A 17,017-nucleotide genomic window follows, 5' to 3' on the forward strand; every position below is an offset into this window, starting at 1 on the left:
ACAGTTCTTCAAGCATTATAAATTTACATGAAAAAATTCTTAGTAATTAACTTTTTGGTGTTCGCATGTGCATATATTGAGTACACAGAGATTTTTATATGTAAAAATTTTGATCGTAGAGGGTTTCAAATAAGTCATGATAGGCATCATTACAAGAATTCAGAACAGTATTAAGCATAATGATCAGTAGCAATCAAATCAAGAAATAGTTGGAGAAGCTTAACCGAGGAATATGGACAGAATACTTTTCCACAATGGAAAGACAGTGTATATAGTGGAAGAATCACTCCTTTTGATTCACAAAATTGGTCTCACAGCTAAGTACTATACAGCAGTCTACTTGTTTTGACAAAATCACACAAAAGTGCCTTTCTAATTATGCTCACCATGCGTGACATGTCTTTATGGGCCACATTGTATCAACTGTGGCCTAGCGTTCAATCGTCAATTGTTCTTACCACATCAAATGATCGATTCGATCAACAGCAATACGTGCCTCATGCCTCGCTGTTTGTCATCCATTGAACACTTTCTCTAGATGGATAATGACGGGGCCAAAACAAAACACTGCAGACACCTTTCTGAATATGCAAGTACAAGTTTGTAGAGTTTTGGCCAATCTTGATTCTGCACAATCATCTCATCTTTCTACTAGATAGACAGATTTTCGTCATAGTTTCGGTGGCTACCAACCTTATATTTTCTAAATTTATCAAGTTATAGAGCAATGGCATCATTACTTTATATCATTTCCAGTTTAACTAATATATATGGAGATCAAGCATGCATCAGCTAGCATAACATTTTCCTTTGTATAAATGGCCGGGAGACACATTCTATTTTCTGAACAATATCCACATTCAAAGATCTTGAGAGTCCTCTTTATGAATTACGTAGTTCAAGTCTTACGTAATTTGTAAAGAGAAATCCGCAGTTGAAGTCCACGTCTTAGAAAAATTAATTTTGTATTGTCATATTGGTTGGACGGAGATCTAAGTGTATAAAAGTAGGAGTAATACTAGTTTTACAAAGAGGCATACAAAGACCCATACAAAGAGTCAAATTCAGCCTTTGAAATTCATGATTGCCTCTTTTTCCCTTCTTTCAAGGGTTAGATTTAACTCTTTGTATGGGTCTTTATATGCCTTTTTGTAAGGTTAATATTACTCATAAAAGTAGAAGCATTATGATAGAAAATGGAAGGGAGAGAAAACCAGACTGAATAAAAACAATATACAGTAGAGAAAGAGAAAATTCAGTCGTTAGCATTATCTTAGTTTAATTCATTAAGGGGTAACCTATAATTAGTGATAATAAACTTGATTAATAATATGATCAATGGACTCATAATCCACTAACAACAATAAAGTGGTTGGAACTTGGAATTAGATACTAATGCTCAGAAAAATGGTGGAGCTCTACGTGTATTATTATATATAGTTTAAAGATTAATTGACTTTTTCATTACTTGATAATAGTATAATATTATTTATACAGTAAGCTAGTCTTACAAAGAAACTTACAAAGGAGGCACACAAAATTAACCTCCACCCTTCATCTTCATCATTTCTCTCTCTCTCTCTTTCTCTTTTTCTGTTTTTCTTTTGTTTTTTTCTTCACTTTATAAACTTCTTTGTAGGCTTCTTTTTAAAGATAGACTTATTCTTATTTATATTTGGTAGAGAGTAAACGCGATAACCAAACAACATCAAAGTCATAGGATTCAATTACATGAATCTGATTCGTCAACATTGATTTCTTCTTTTCAGTTCAAATAGTTTGACTAACATTTTACAATCTTAATTCATATTAGATGCTCTCAATACGTAACCACTTGCCAGTTGCCAATATAGAAGAGGTATCCACTACCTTGATTTCTTTCCCTTTTTTCCTGAGCGTTGGTCTTATAAGTCAAACGTCGTGTGTTCGAGCCCCACTGGAACCATGTTTAATTTAATTATTTAATCATCTTTCGTGACCAAGTAGTTTGACAATGACTCTTAGATGAATTATTCAAAAGATTTTAAATTTAAATCACTTCAATTAGTAATAGAGATGACCACTGAAGGGTATAAATCTCGTAATGGGAGTAATTTGCAATTGCAAGTTTTAACATAGTTTAAATATGTAAAAAGAGAATTCAGTGATGTAGGCGTATCGTTGTTATTTGAAAAATGAAGATTTGGTTGGGGCCGTAGCCAGAGGTGTGGTGAAGTGAGACAGTGAGAAACTGTTGTGGAATAGAATTAAATTCCATTAGCACAATCATATATATATTAAATTCAAAAGTGAAAGTGGGAGAGGAGGCAAAGTGGGTTTTGGTTTTGGGGATTTCAGTCTTTTTATATAATAATTAATTAAATTAGTTAATAGTAGGTGGCAATTAAAGTGATTCCACTTACAAACCCCACTTTGTTTCATGGAATGGCATATTCTTCAATTCATCAAAACTAAACTCCACCACTCATACATATGTTACACATCATACCCTTAAAACAAAGTCTATCCCAATATATCCACCTGTCTCTCCACACTCACCACCATTTGTTACACCAATTTATTATGTTTTCTAAGAATAAGATTTTACATATATAATGTTGATGCTGAAATTTGATGCCACTACGAATCCTCTGTTTGGTTCAAACTGTGTTAGTTAATAACACTTCGCTTTTTCTGGATTTTAACGAATAACAATAGATCATATTCTTTTGAATGTTATTCCTATAACAATAGATCATTTTACTACTTTTGAATCTTAGGAATAAACTACTGATCAATGTTACAACTCATACCAGTATTGTATGTCAATAAAGTTGTCGATATAAGTGCTACTCCGACATTCAAGTCAAACACTTCTAAGGGTGCGTTTGGTTAGGACTGTAGGAAGATAACACCGGTAATTTATCTTTGATTTAGAACATTCCTATGTTTGGTTTTGAAGTAATTAATAAAAGATTTCGATAATATTATAAAGCCAATAGTGTTTATTGTAGGTGTTATAGGGGGTAATCAGATTACTGTATCAAGGGGTGTTATTAAAAGATTACCGGAGTAATCCACTATTCATACATTTTTCCCTTAATTAAAAAACATTTCGAACACAAATACCCTTATATGTGTACCAAATAACAATTAACTCAAATGGGCAAAGTGACTTTTATAACCTCATAAATTAATTTTTGGACAAAAATGCCTCTCACTATTTATATGAATACCACCAAAATTAGTCAGCCACTCCAAATGACTACCGGCTGCCGACCACCACAGCCAACCGCCACCGACAGTCATTGGAATGACGTACAACCAGTCAGATCTGACCGTTTTGGCCAAATCAAAGGCTGAAAACAACTAGATGGTCGTGGATCTGGCTAGAAACGACCAGATCTATTCTGGCTATTTTTTACTAGATCTGACCAATCATGCGCTGTTCCAATGACTGTCGACGATTAGCAGTCGTTTGTAGTGGCTGGGGGTAATTTATTAAAATTTAAACTTTTGTTGTTGGGGTGTTTTAGCTAAATTCTCAAATATAGGAGGTTAAATGTAATCTATCTAAATAATAACAATAATATAATAATGATATTAAAAAGGAAGAGCAATTCAGTAAAAGCCTCTATCAATAATATTTTATTCTTCCCAACTAAACATTTTAATTATTTATACCCACTAATCTAATCAAACATATTGATATAATATTCTCTCATAATCTTCAAGGTAATCTACCTCACTCGTAATCTTACATCTTTAGTAATAAAATATTCCCCATACTAAACACACCCTAAATGTTTGCACTTCGAAATAAAATACTTAGTGCTCAAGTCAAATACTTTGAAGTTTGAAGTAAGAGACCTAGTGTGAGTAGAGTGTCTAGTAGGAGCGAATAAGCATAGAATGTCACCTACCTTTTATATGCAGAGTTAGTATCTTGTTTAGAGTCATGTTCTGGTATTTAGGGTACGAATTCCAAGAAGGAAAATAATCCACGATTTAGGATGAAATGCTTTCACTTTTGGAAATTATAATATTCTTTCCCTTAATTGGAGTCCTTGTTAGATAAGAGACCTTCTAAGTAAGGGAAAAAGAACTATTAGATATTATTGTGGTAAGAAATGGTACCTAGTGTATTACACATTATTTATTCATTATATTAAGAAAAGGTTTATCACTTTTAAGTATTGACATACTCAAAGATTCAAAGAGGACTCAAAGAAGATTGAGAAAGAAAAACTAGGGTTCCATATTACAATTAACCAAAAGAGAAGAAAAAAATAATGCAAAGAGTAAATTTACATATATATACAACTAGGTAAAAGTACTAAACTACCCTTAAGAATAAGAAAAAGTACATATAACTGCTAACATCCCCCCTCAAACTCAAAATGATGTAGAAAGAAGCATCGAGAGATTGTCAACCAAAAAATGAAAGCGAGACATAGAGTGCGACTTTGTAAACAAGTTTGCAATCTGCATAGAAGAAAAAACAAAAGGCAATGTAATATTGCCATGTTGAAGATGATGACAGGTGAGGTGATAATCAATTTCAATGTGCTTGGTCTGCTTATGGAAAACTGAATTGTAAGCAATTTGAATAGCACTCTTGTTATCACAGTACGTAGGAGTAGGATAAGGAAGTGAAACACCCATATCGCCAAGTAACCAATGTAATCAAACTGTCTCAGTGGTATTAGATGTCATAGCACGATACTCAGCTTTTGTGGATGATCTAGAAATGATTGGCTGTCTTTTGCTCTTCCAAGAAATAATAGAATCGCCCAAAAAATCTAGTAGCCAGTGGTAGACTTGAGATAAATAGGATCACTAGCCCAATCAACATCACAGTATGCACATAACTCCAAAGAGGATGTAGACGGACGTAAAAGACTTTTAAAAATAGTATCCCAAAGATATTACAAAATACGAAGAACAACTGCAAAAATGAATAGTAGTAGGGGAAGTTACAAACTGGCTGACTATGTGAACAACATATGCAATATCTAGATGAGTAATAGTAAGATATACCAAACTACCAACAATAGTGCAATATAAAGTGGGATTTTGCAAAGGGACACCATTAGAGGGAGAATATCAAACATTAAGCTCAAAAGGAATATCAACAATCTTGGTATCGGTAAGGCAAACACATTTCAAGATGTTAGTTCTATACTTGGACTAAGAAAGAAGATAACCTTTTGGAGAGAAGGCTACTTCAATACCTATAAAAATAGCGTAAAGAGTCCAAGTCCTTCATTCGAATTGACTAGCCAAATATGATTTCACCAATGCAATTCCATCAACATCATCACCAGTAATAATCATGTCATCAACGTATAAAAAAGTAGAACACGACCAGCGGTGGTACACTTTATAAAAAGAGTTGAATCATGATTACTAGGGTAAAAACCAACAGAAGAAATCGCAGTAGAAAACTTGTCGAACCAGTCTCAAGGTGCTTGTTTTAGACCATAAAGAGCTTTCTTGAGTTTGCAAACTTCTCCTAGACTATGAGACATACCAGAAGAGGTACCATGTAGACTTCTTCGTGAAGATTGCTATTCAATAAGGCATTTTTAACATCTATCTAAATATATGCCACTGACGAACAAATGCAATTGCAATCAATATTTTGAAAACCAACTCGGGAAATGACCCGGGTCTAACGATTTAGCCAGTCCGACCGGCGGGTCGAACTGGTGACATCATCATGATGACATTAGCATGCCAAAAAAAAAATTAAACTATTTATAAATTCAATAAAAAAATCAATAACAAGTTCCTAAAATCAAGGTTTGTGACTGACTACAAAATCAATATCAAAATTCATAAAGAAACAATAACACGCTTTATTAACAATTCTCAATTCTCATTGCATCAAGCCATCAACTCCCATTTCACTTTGATGTCAGCTTCATTTCTCAGCAGTCGTTCATGATCTGAAGTTGCTTCATCAAGTGCTGGTATTTCCCCATTAATTATAGGAACATGCTACATACAAAATAAAAATTTAAACTAACAATCAATGATTCTCAACACATTTAACCCTAAATCAACAAAAAATTCGCCAAAATCAACAAACCCACCAAAACTTTGTGCTATGTACAGGTTTTTTCTATAGGAAACAAGAGCAAAAAATTAAGTACAATTTGTATATAAAGCATGAACTATAACATCATCATATAAACTTCTTGATCATTTCTCTTACTTCTTCAATCACAAGTCATGCTTTATGCCTTCCAATTTCTTCTGATTTCATCTCTCCATCTTTCCATATATATAGTACAATTAATTAATTATACCACAAGTTTCAACTAAAATCCCATCCCACCCCCCCCCCAAAAAAAAAAAAAAAAAAAAACTCAAATGCAATACAAACATTTGAAGCAAAACCCAGATGAAATTTAATCTTAAAATAGACATGAACACACGAGACTATAAAAAAGACAAAGATTCTCATCACATTTAACCCTAAATCAACAAAGCCACCAAAATCCACTCACCCAAAATCATATTAAACCTTCAAACCCATAATTCCACAACAAAAACACTAAGAAAAATAGAGATTCAAAAAAACCAGTCTCTCATATCATTCATTCATGAAACTCAAATTCAAGATAAGATTAAGAGCCTTACAGTTACAAATTCAAATCTGTTAACAAGAGAGACAACACAGATATCAAAAAGCAAAGTTGAAGTCGACGATGAAGATGAAGATGAAGATGAATGAAGCTTGAAGTCAAATGAAAAAGAAATAGAGAATTATTTTTGTTTTAGGGATTTTGATTTTTGGTGGACCCTTTTTTCATCCGAGCTGGTTGGACCAGCGGTCTAACATTGTTACGATGGTCCAACAATGGTCGAAAGCAGTTGGTTCTTAAAAAATGGGTTTTATATGTTATTGGACTAGAGTCATGGTCAAAACTCGGCCTGACTGGTTTGACCAGTGGGTCCGGTCCGGTTTTAGTACATAAACTACAATAAGAGTATGAACAATAGTTATTTTTGCAACTAGAGCAAAAGTCTCCTCATATTGTTGAGAAAATCCCTTAGCAACTTCTCCCCTTATGGTCGAATGACATGCCTTTTAGCTATTGGATAAGCTATATCCAAAGATCTTGTTTTGAGCGGAAGGAGAGGCACCTACCACATTTGTGTAATTACTTTGATCCATTATTAGGTTTATAGGGTGTTTCATGATCGTGAGGATTAGGCAGACTTGGTTGACAAGTCTGCTCGGATATCTCAATTATTTAAAAAAAAAAAAAGTTCCCTTAGCAACTCATCTAGCTTTATACCGCTCATTGACCCATCAGACGTAGTTTTTATTTTATAAACACAACGAGAACCAATTGCCTTTTTATTAGGGGGTAAAGGCACCAAACTCCAAGTGTTTGTCTGTCTTATGCAAATAGTGAGTTCCTTAGCCATAGCCTGTTGCCAAAGTGGATCTACAACCACCTCACTATAAGATAAAGGCTTAAAAAGATTGTGAATAAAGGTTACAAAAGAAGCAAAAGAACCTGAATAACAAGAGTAAGTAAAATTTGGAAATTGAGTGGACTTACGAATGCGTTGAGGATAGTGGGAAGAATGAGACACGACCTCAAAAAGTGCTAGAGTGGTCGTAGGGTGAGAGGGAGCATCGAAGACCAAAGTACCAGTATGTACAAGGCAACTAAGTCGAACCCTTCGAGGACAACTAGGGACCAAAGTACTAGTATCTACAAGACAATAAGGGTGAACCTTATGAAAATAATGAAGAGGAAGAGGGATAATCAGAACATGAGGTGGGGTTGTATCTATTATGTGTGAAACCTTAGGGGAGGAACTATCTACATCATTAGAAAAGTGATCAATGTGATTCAGATCAGACTTAGTAAGATTATGAGAGCTATTAGAAATAGAAAAGAAAGGTATGTGCTCAAGAAACACAACAAGACAAGATACATACAATTTTTTGGCAACTGGATCAAAGCAACGAAATCCTTTTTTACCATCACCATAATCTAGAAAAACACAAATAGTAGAGCGAGAAGATAATTTGCTACGTTCATCATGAGGTCGAAAGACAAAAGAAATAAAACCAAAAAACTCATAAAGAAGAAAAATCAGGAGCATGTCCATACAACTTTTCAAAAGGAGACAAACCTAAGGTGCTAGATGATGGGATCCTATGAATTAGATGGACTGCTATAAGAATTGTTTCTCCCCAAAAAGAACTAAGAATATGGGCAGATAACAACAAAGAATGGACGGTTTCAACAATGTGTCGATGTTTTCTCTTTGTAACACCATTTTGCTCTGGTGTGTCAGTACACGAAGTTTGGTGAATTATGTTATCTAAAGTAAACAATTCAAAAAATTTACTTGAAGTGTACTTCCTACCCAAAGCACATCTAAAACACTTAATAACAACAAAGTGTTGAGTTTTGACGAGGGCTTGAAATGCATTACAAATATTAAAAAAGTCAAAATGATGTTTCATAAGATAAACCCAACAATAATGAGTGAAATCGTCAATAAAGGAAACATAATACCGAGACCCCTCTTTTTGCAAAAATAGGGGATGGTCCCCACACATCAAAATGAACTAAATCAAATCGGGCAAGAGAGAAAGAAACATTTCGATTAAAAGGTAAAGCAAAAAATTTTGCAATTTTACAACCAGAACAATTTGAGATATCGTGAGTTTCCAAATTTCCTAATGCTCTTGTGGAAGCTAGGTACCTTAAATGAGAGGTTGAAACATGATTAAGACGAGAATGCCATAAATAAAAACAAGAAGAGGAACTACTTCAACAAAACGATGACAAGTCAACACTAGAAGCTGCAATATCTGGTACTTTTAGTGTATCCAAAACATATAATCTCCCTTGCCTTCGGCCTATCCTAGTCAGCTTCTAGGATTAGGGATCCTCCACATGATAAGAGGTGGAAGAAAAAGAGGCAGAGTAACCAGAGCCGCACAATTGGCCAATAGAAACAAGATTCAATGTAAGTTTAGGAATGTAGTAAACATTAGGAAGAGATATATGTTGTGTGACAATTAAACCAACACCTACTAAAGGCATAGGAGTGCCATCATCAATCATGAAAAACACAAATGATTTAGAGCATAGCGAAGAAAAGATGAAGAATTATGTGACATATGATGAGAAGCTACAGAGTCTAAAACCCACATGGAAGAAGACATACTTGAAGAACTTGACAAACCTATAGGAGTCGAGGTAGACATATGTTAATGTATGCCCTATGAACCAATCGTGTTGTGTTGAATGCCTCCGTTGAAAATCATATGATGATATTAGTGTGGGTGATTGTGAAAGTCATATCATTAAGGCATTAGCATGGACAAACAGTTAATGAACTGTTTATTGAATATAACCATTTAAGATGAATCACATGGACATTTAGAGTCTAATCAATGATACATCGTAGGATCGTATAAGTGTATCATTGATCTTTAGACCTGAGATGTCACGGTTGAATTCTACATAAATGCGTATGGTTCATATGGTGTATAAACATAGGACTACTGATGTTATGTGTAAGAAGCCGATCTGGCCATTGTTATTTATGTGTGAAGACAAGTGATAGTCAAGATGGGATCCGTTGACTTGATCTAGTTTGATATCAAGTTCCTAGACAAATGTCAATATTCATTCGAAAAGGAAATCTGTGGCCGGGGTATATAAAATGTTACCTAAAAGATTGTTTCATGGTGACACGTTCCTTATGTGTTGATTGTCAATTTGATATAAGATTAAGACAAGGATTTTGACATACCATGAATCCATTCTTAATTGGGATTAAACAACAAAATGATTTAATTACACAATGCATACGATGATAAAAGAGTTCGTTGGAGTATATCTGCATTGTGACTTAGGGGTTATGGAGCATTGCTAGATGCCTACCATAATCGGTGGGAGTTTGGTCATAAAGAGTTATGACGAAACATATCGGAACAGGATACGATATTGAGCCTACGACTAAGCCATAGTGAACCTAAGAGGTCACACATAAAAACTAAGGAGAATGGAGAAATAGCCAAAGAGAATTGATCATCCAAGTTTGGCTAGCACCTACCAAGGGTAATAAAGACATTTATACTATTATCATTGAATTAGATTCAATGGAAGGTTTTTTTTTGTAATTATGAAAATTTAAAAGGTTAAATTGTTAAATGGAATTAAGTGTAATTCTAAGTTCATAATTAATCATTTTCTTTATATTAAATTAGATTTAATAGTGGGTTGTAATTGTAAATATATAAACAATTTAAGAGTTAAATTGTTAATTATGATTAAAGGTTAATCCAATGTTATTATTTAAAGAAGTTTAATAACTTCATAATAATTATGGAATTATTTACAACTCCAAAACAATTATGGAATTGTTTAAGGAAGTCCAAAACAATTATTGAATTGTTTACAAGGCTACATATATAAAGAAAATGATATATCCATTTTAGTTATGAGATCAAAAATTTCCAAGAACCCTAATATATCTTTCTTGGCTTAATTCTTCTTTTTCCTTAGTGTGGATACTCTTTTGTTTAGTTTTTCTTGAAATTAAAAGTCTCCAAGGTTGCTAAGGATTTAAGATAACAAGCTATACCTTACTTGTTTTCAATTTGATTGAAATTTTTTGCAAAATACTAATATATATATCACAGTATTACATGCATCATTCTCCATGCATTCTAACCTTCAACATAGCATGTGGTTGTGTGGCAAGAAACTTTTGAAACTGCTCAGTAAGTGCAGTGATTGTAGAATTAGGAGATGGCATGATGCCAAACCCAAATAAGTCTGATGATAGTACAACTATACATCTTAGGCTAGGAAGGCTTATAAGGTTGATTTCCCAATTGCCATGGAAGAGGATGGTGTTGTGGTGATGGGTGTCCTCTCATTAGTAACCTCAGACATTGAGCCTTCCAATGACCTTTTTGCTTACAGAAATTACATTCATCATAACTCCAATACGAATATTTCTTACTTCCAACTAATTTCAAACTAATAGATTGAAGAGAATCAATGTTTTCACTAGCTATATTGAAAATCAACACAATTATGTCACCAAAGAAAAAACTTCCAATGAAAAGAAAAATTCCAAAATAGTCCTTCCAGAAATTCAACTTAAAGACAGTCCTGAAGTTTTCAAACCTGTAAACAGACCCCAAAAATATCTTTAGGTTTGAAAGCTTGCAACCAGGCCCCTGCGTCTATAAACCCGCCCCAAAATATCCTGCAAGTTTGAAACTTGCAGCAAGCCCCTGCGATCTGGGTTTCTTCAATTTGGTTAAGCCTTCAACCAATCCACCACAAGCTCAGACCTATCCACATTGGAAAACCACAATCTGCCCAAACAAATAATAAGCCACCCTGTCTGACATCGGAAACCATAGTTGGCCAACCAATAAAATCAATGCACAAAATCACCCACGAACAACAATTATGCACAAAATCACCCACGAATTCAGCCACAAACCAAGCCACATGCTCAGCCACAAGAATCACCCACAAATCACCACAAAGAAAAAAAAAAAAAAAAAAAAAAACACTACCAAATCCCCTTGAACATCTACTTTGTACCATATTAACGTACTCACATATTCAAGAGGATTCAAGAAAATTGAGGAAGAAAACTAGGTTTTCATATTATAATGGATCCCACCTACCAAAAAAGTACTTTTTTTGCTTCGACCCGTATTCCCATATGATAGGGGACGATATAAATTTAGCAAAACTCTTCCCCTAGGATTTGCTATGTGAAAAAGATAATATGCAACTTCGAGTTGTCAATTATATCCTTTATGGAAAGGCAAACCTACTCCGTGAATTTATGAGCAAGTATTCCATTACTTCGACTTGTTTAGTGTTGAATTGGAACCAAGACAAAAAGGTTCTTGCCTTGAAGAGCTCTGTGTTTCCTTTGTTGAAGTAAATCAAATGGTTTTATATATATATATATATATATATATATATATATATATAAACTACTCGGAATTATGACACAAGTATTCAATTAGTTCGGACTTGAATATTCTTATTCTATTCTGTATACTATATAATAGCTAACGAAGAATAATTAATAAAATATAGATTCATAAATTAGGTTAGAAAAAAAAAAGCATTTCAAATGAAATTTGAATTTGAATTCAAAAATGAAAAAAAAAAAAAATCTTATTATCGAATTAAGAGTATGATCTTTATTATTGATAAATATCAAATTGATAAATAATCGAAATATATTCTATGTTGTGTGTGCGTGTGTGTGTGTGCGTGCTCCCATTTTGAGTCAAGAGATGATAAATAGACACATCCATTGCACCGATCGGGGTGCGTTCGTAGCCTGAGGGGGTCGAAGATCAAGAAGTGTTATTTATCAGCCAAGCATTCTTCTTATGGCTAGATCCAATCTCTTGGTCCTTGCGAAAGGAAAAGTAATTTCACGTTCTTCCTTTCGGGAAGGGAGATTAGGAAAATCCTATTGATTGCAGCTTTCTCCAAACCTCTGGGAAAACCATGTGTGTGTATATATATATATATATGTGTGTGTGTGTGTGTGTGTGTGTGTAATACATATATAAAATTGCCAACTCATCATCCAAGCATTAGAAATTGCTGGAAAGTGCTAGCAAAGGTTCTCACTATTACTAAATTTTTGGCGAATAATTGATCCATCCCAAACCGAAGGTGGGAGAATTTTTTCATTTAAACCGAAAAAAATTGAACCATTGTTGAAACCATTTTGGAAAGTTTTGGACAGTTTTGTCAAATATAACGACCAAGAATGTGTTGTATGTGATAAATAGAAAGTATAAAACCAACTTTTTGATAATCTTTATATGAAAATTCTTGAGGAATAAAAGTTTGAGAAAGTAGATGTTTTTTAGAATTCCAATACGCCAATCTTGTGGTCTCAAGACTTCTTTGATTTTGCATTTTGAAAAAGCAATTTTATTTGGATCATTTCTATCTGATTTGTATAATTTAATTGAATCAGTATCAACTAAAATAAATTCATTACAGTTTATTGTTTTTAATAGATCTTAGGAATAAAATAAAAATCTGGAGGGAAATTTTTGATAGTTTCTTGAAAAGTTTGTCCCCAGAATTGGGTTCAATAATACAAATTTGGGCTGTTTTCTTTTTCATCGTATTGAAAATTGGATTTGTTATAGGTTTTGTGAGTGGAGGTGTGATAGATGTTGGTATTGTAAGGCTTGTTGGTAATTTTTGTGGTGGACAAGAACAAATTCTTCATTTAGAAGAGTGAGCTGATTTGGTTGGGTAATAATGGTTTTCGGTTTATTGGGTTTTGATTGTGGGGTAATAGTTTGTTGAGGTGGTAACATTGCATACAATGCTTTTGATTTTGGATTATTCTGGGGTTGGATGGGAGTGCCTATCTTTTCCTCACTTTCTCTCAAAATTATCTTCTCCTGAAAGTTATTATGAGAGAGACTATTAAGTAAATTTTTTTTACTCTTGTATTTTACTGAAAACTGATTTTGAATTTTTTTAAATTTTAATGCAAAAAGTTTAAAACACGTTTTTGTAATGCAAGCATCCATTTTTTTTTAGTGTAGCTATTCTCTTGTTGGACAATTTCTAGACTCTCTAATTTATTAATAGCATTTATCCTAGATATTGAATATTTTTTAAATTACTAATGTCCTTTACTAATGAAGGATTAACAATTCAAATGTACTCTTGTCCTAAAATATTGTTGTAATTCCTTTATTATAACTGTGAAAGGGTAAATTTGAGTAATAAAGAGGTACCTAATATAACATTTTGATCTAAATCTTTTGCTAGAATAAAAGTATTTTTAATAAAAAATTTTGTATACATACATGACATTGGATAATTTATAATTAATATTTAATTGTTGACCATTACTCACTGTAATATTCTTTTTTTTCATAATATTTTGTTGGAATTAATATTCTCTCATACAATTTTGATTTGCTTCTGTGTCTTCTAAGGCTTTTGTAATAATATATATTCATTATAATTTAATCCTAATATAAACATGCCATTTTTGAAATTGATTCTAGAATTTCATTAATAAATGATTCTTCAGTTTCTTCCACAATTTTTAATTTTGATTTTGAGGTTGATGTTTCTTATAGTTTCTTTAGAGGCTTTTAAGCATAATAAAGTTGTCTTTATTTCAAAATTATATTTTTGTATTCTTAACTTGATTTTTCATAATATTTTTCTTCTTGTAACACTTAGAACTTGTGTGGATTTTTCAAATCTTTTTAATATTCTTTAAATTATAAGAATCTACATTTTTTGTTTTTCTTCAGATAAAATTAATTCTTTAAGTTTTAATAAATATTCTCTCTTAATATTTTCATCCTGAATCTTATCGATAATATCTAATAAAAATTCTTTTGATTTGTTATAACTTTATCGACTTAGGTCTAGAGGTTGATATCATTTTATTGATTTCATTGCACAGTAGCAAGACCCCATGCAATCACAACATTAAATCTTGTGAAGACTCACTCATTGTTTCAGAAGAGTTTTCTGAATTTGATAAGTCATATCTTCGTTATCTGTATCAAACTAGATTCTTTTCAGAGTCTGTTTGAATAATATTTAATATTGTTATTTTAATTCTACCTATTTCTAATATTTTAATTTGATTTTTCATAGGACACTTAGTAGTATATGACCTTGTTATTTATATTCCAACATGTGATAGATTTTTTAGATATTTTCTTATTGGAATATTTTTTCTTTTATAAGCTTATCGTAAGATTTTTGTTCATATTTTAACATTTCTTTAATAAGGTAGTTTTCTATATTGTTTTGTTTTGGTTTTTTTTTTTTTTTCTTTTTTTTTGTCTGTTTTATATTTAATAGAGGGAGGCAATATTTTTTTTATAACCATATTGACTACAAAATCCACTTAATTCTGTTTGGTTATGTTTTAATTCATTTTTAAACTTAGCTTTTAATTTTAAATCAGTACAAATTATTAAAGCTTCATTTTTAATAAAACTAATTAAATCTCCATATGTTAATTCTTCATAAGGTATATTTCCATCATATTTTCTGTATAATGCATTTTTAACAGTTTGACCGAATAATCTAGGTAGACTGTCTAGGAACCTTTCTTTCCAATAAGGTTTCCTAATATCTGTTCTGGTGAATACTTTTTGTAAAAACATATCCTTATACCATCTAAAATCTGCCATGGTTGGACATCTTGAGTTTGATAATATTTCTAGTGATTTTTTTTTGAAAGCTTGTTGGGTCTCCTACAAAGTTTTTGGTTATCGCATAAATTAATATAGCTACAATGTCTCCTTCTTCTTGTTCATACTCCATTTGACTAGTACTTTATGTTTTGACTTTTGTAATCTTTTTTGTTGTGTGTAATATGTGATATTTATGTGATTCTGGTAAATCATTATCCCACCAATTCTTAAGCATTCACGTAAATCCTAAGACTAATATTTTTGCTATTTGATGATCAGTGTTGTCATGAGATTTATAAGCTAATGCTGACATAGTCATTTCTTGTAAAACATTTAATATTTGGTGTTCAGCTAATCCATCTATATTCCATTCATCTATTCTTGTTCCATTATAGGAAGATCTTGATATTTGTGTTAAATCTTCGAATTGTATATCTGGTAAGGAAGGTCTTGGGTAATAGTTTTGAGTTTTAGAATCTGTCATATTATTTCTCATTTTATTAATGGATAAGTTTTAAAAATTTTGATTTAATTCTTCTATAGGGTCGGATTCCGTAAGAACATTAATGTTTGATTTAAAGGGTGAAAATTCATTAAGTTTTTTACTAATAGTTTCTAAAATAGTATTGTGATTATTAAATTTAACTATTTCTTCTTTTGGTATATAAAAGGGTTCAAAAAATGGTTTAACATATTTTTGTGAATAAAGAGGTGTTGAATTAGAAGTTGAATTTCCTATTTCTACTGTCTCCTTCCCGGGGTTTTTTGAAAACTTTGTTATTATGTGTGTAGTATTGTCTTCTATCCTATTCATTTGTTGACTAATAGTGTGGAGAATTTGATTAGAGTAATTGTTTTGATGTTGAATATTTTTAATATCTCTTAAAGTTGGTTGTTTTTTTATCATCATCTATCCTATTAATTTTTTTAAAGGGTGATGCTATTATTTCTGCTTGTTGATTTTCTATTTTAATTTCTTCTAAAGGTGGATGTACATGTAATAGTTTTATTTGTTGATATTTGCCAAATTATTGTTGTATTAGTTGTTACAAAAATAGTTTTCTTCTCACTTAAATTTTGATAATATTTTTTATTTTCTAGCCAATTAAAGAAATAAATATTTTGTTTTAATTTTTCTTGTGTATTGTACCATACAGATCTAAGGGTATTTTGTTCTTCTGGTTTAAATATTGTAAAGAAATTTTGTCGTTTTTCTGTATTATAGTTTTGTAGGAATTCTTGTTTTAATAATTCTTTGTTAATTTCAAAGGGTTTAGTTATTGTGTTAATTTGACTATAATATTCTAATGCTTCTAATTGTGTTGGTGAACTAGGTGGAGTTGATGTGTTTTCATATGCAAGTTTTGGTACAGAGGGGGAATGATTGTCTCCTACTAATTTACTTGTTGAACTTGCTGATGAAAGCCTAGGTGTAGTAATTTCTTGTGTGTTAATTGGTTTCATTAATTCTTGATTATTGTTTGTGTTTTGTTGTTGATTATTAATTTTAACAGTGTTACTACTACTACTACTATCATCTCGCCTACTGCTACTTCCTAATTTCCTTAAGAAATTAGACATCTCTAAAATAATTCTAACCTAAAAGTTCTAGTTTTTCTCCTAGATTACGGAACTACCTAACACTGCTAACCAACGATTACAGGCTGACCAAGCGCACCCTCCAAGCTAAGAGCAACCTAGAATCAATTCTAGAGTTCTTTAGATTAAAACCTTCTAGATTGATCTAATCCTTGATTTAACTAAGAAATGAACAGTGTTAGGATGAATAGTAAACTG

Source organism: Pistacia vera, unplaced genomic scaffold, assembly GCF_008641045.1.
Source record: "Pistacia vera cultivar Batoury unplaced genomic scaffold, PisVer_v2 Contig162, whole genome shotgun sequence".
Lineage (NCBI taxonomy): Eukaryota > Viridiplantae > Streptophyta > Magnoliopsida > Sapindales > Anacardiaceae > Pistacia > Pistacia vera.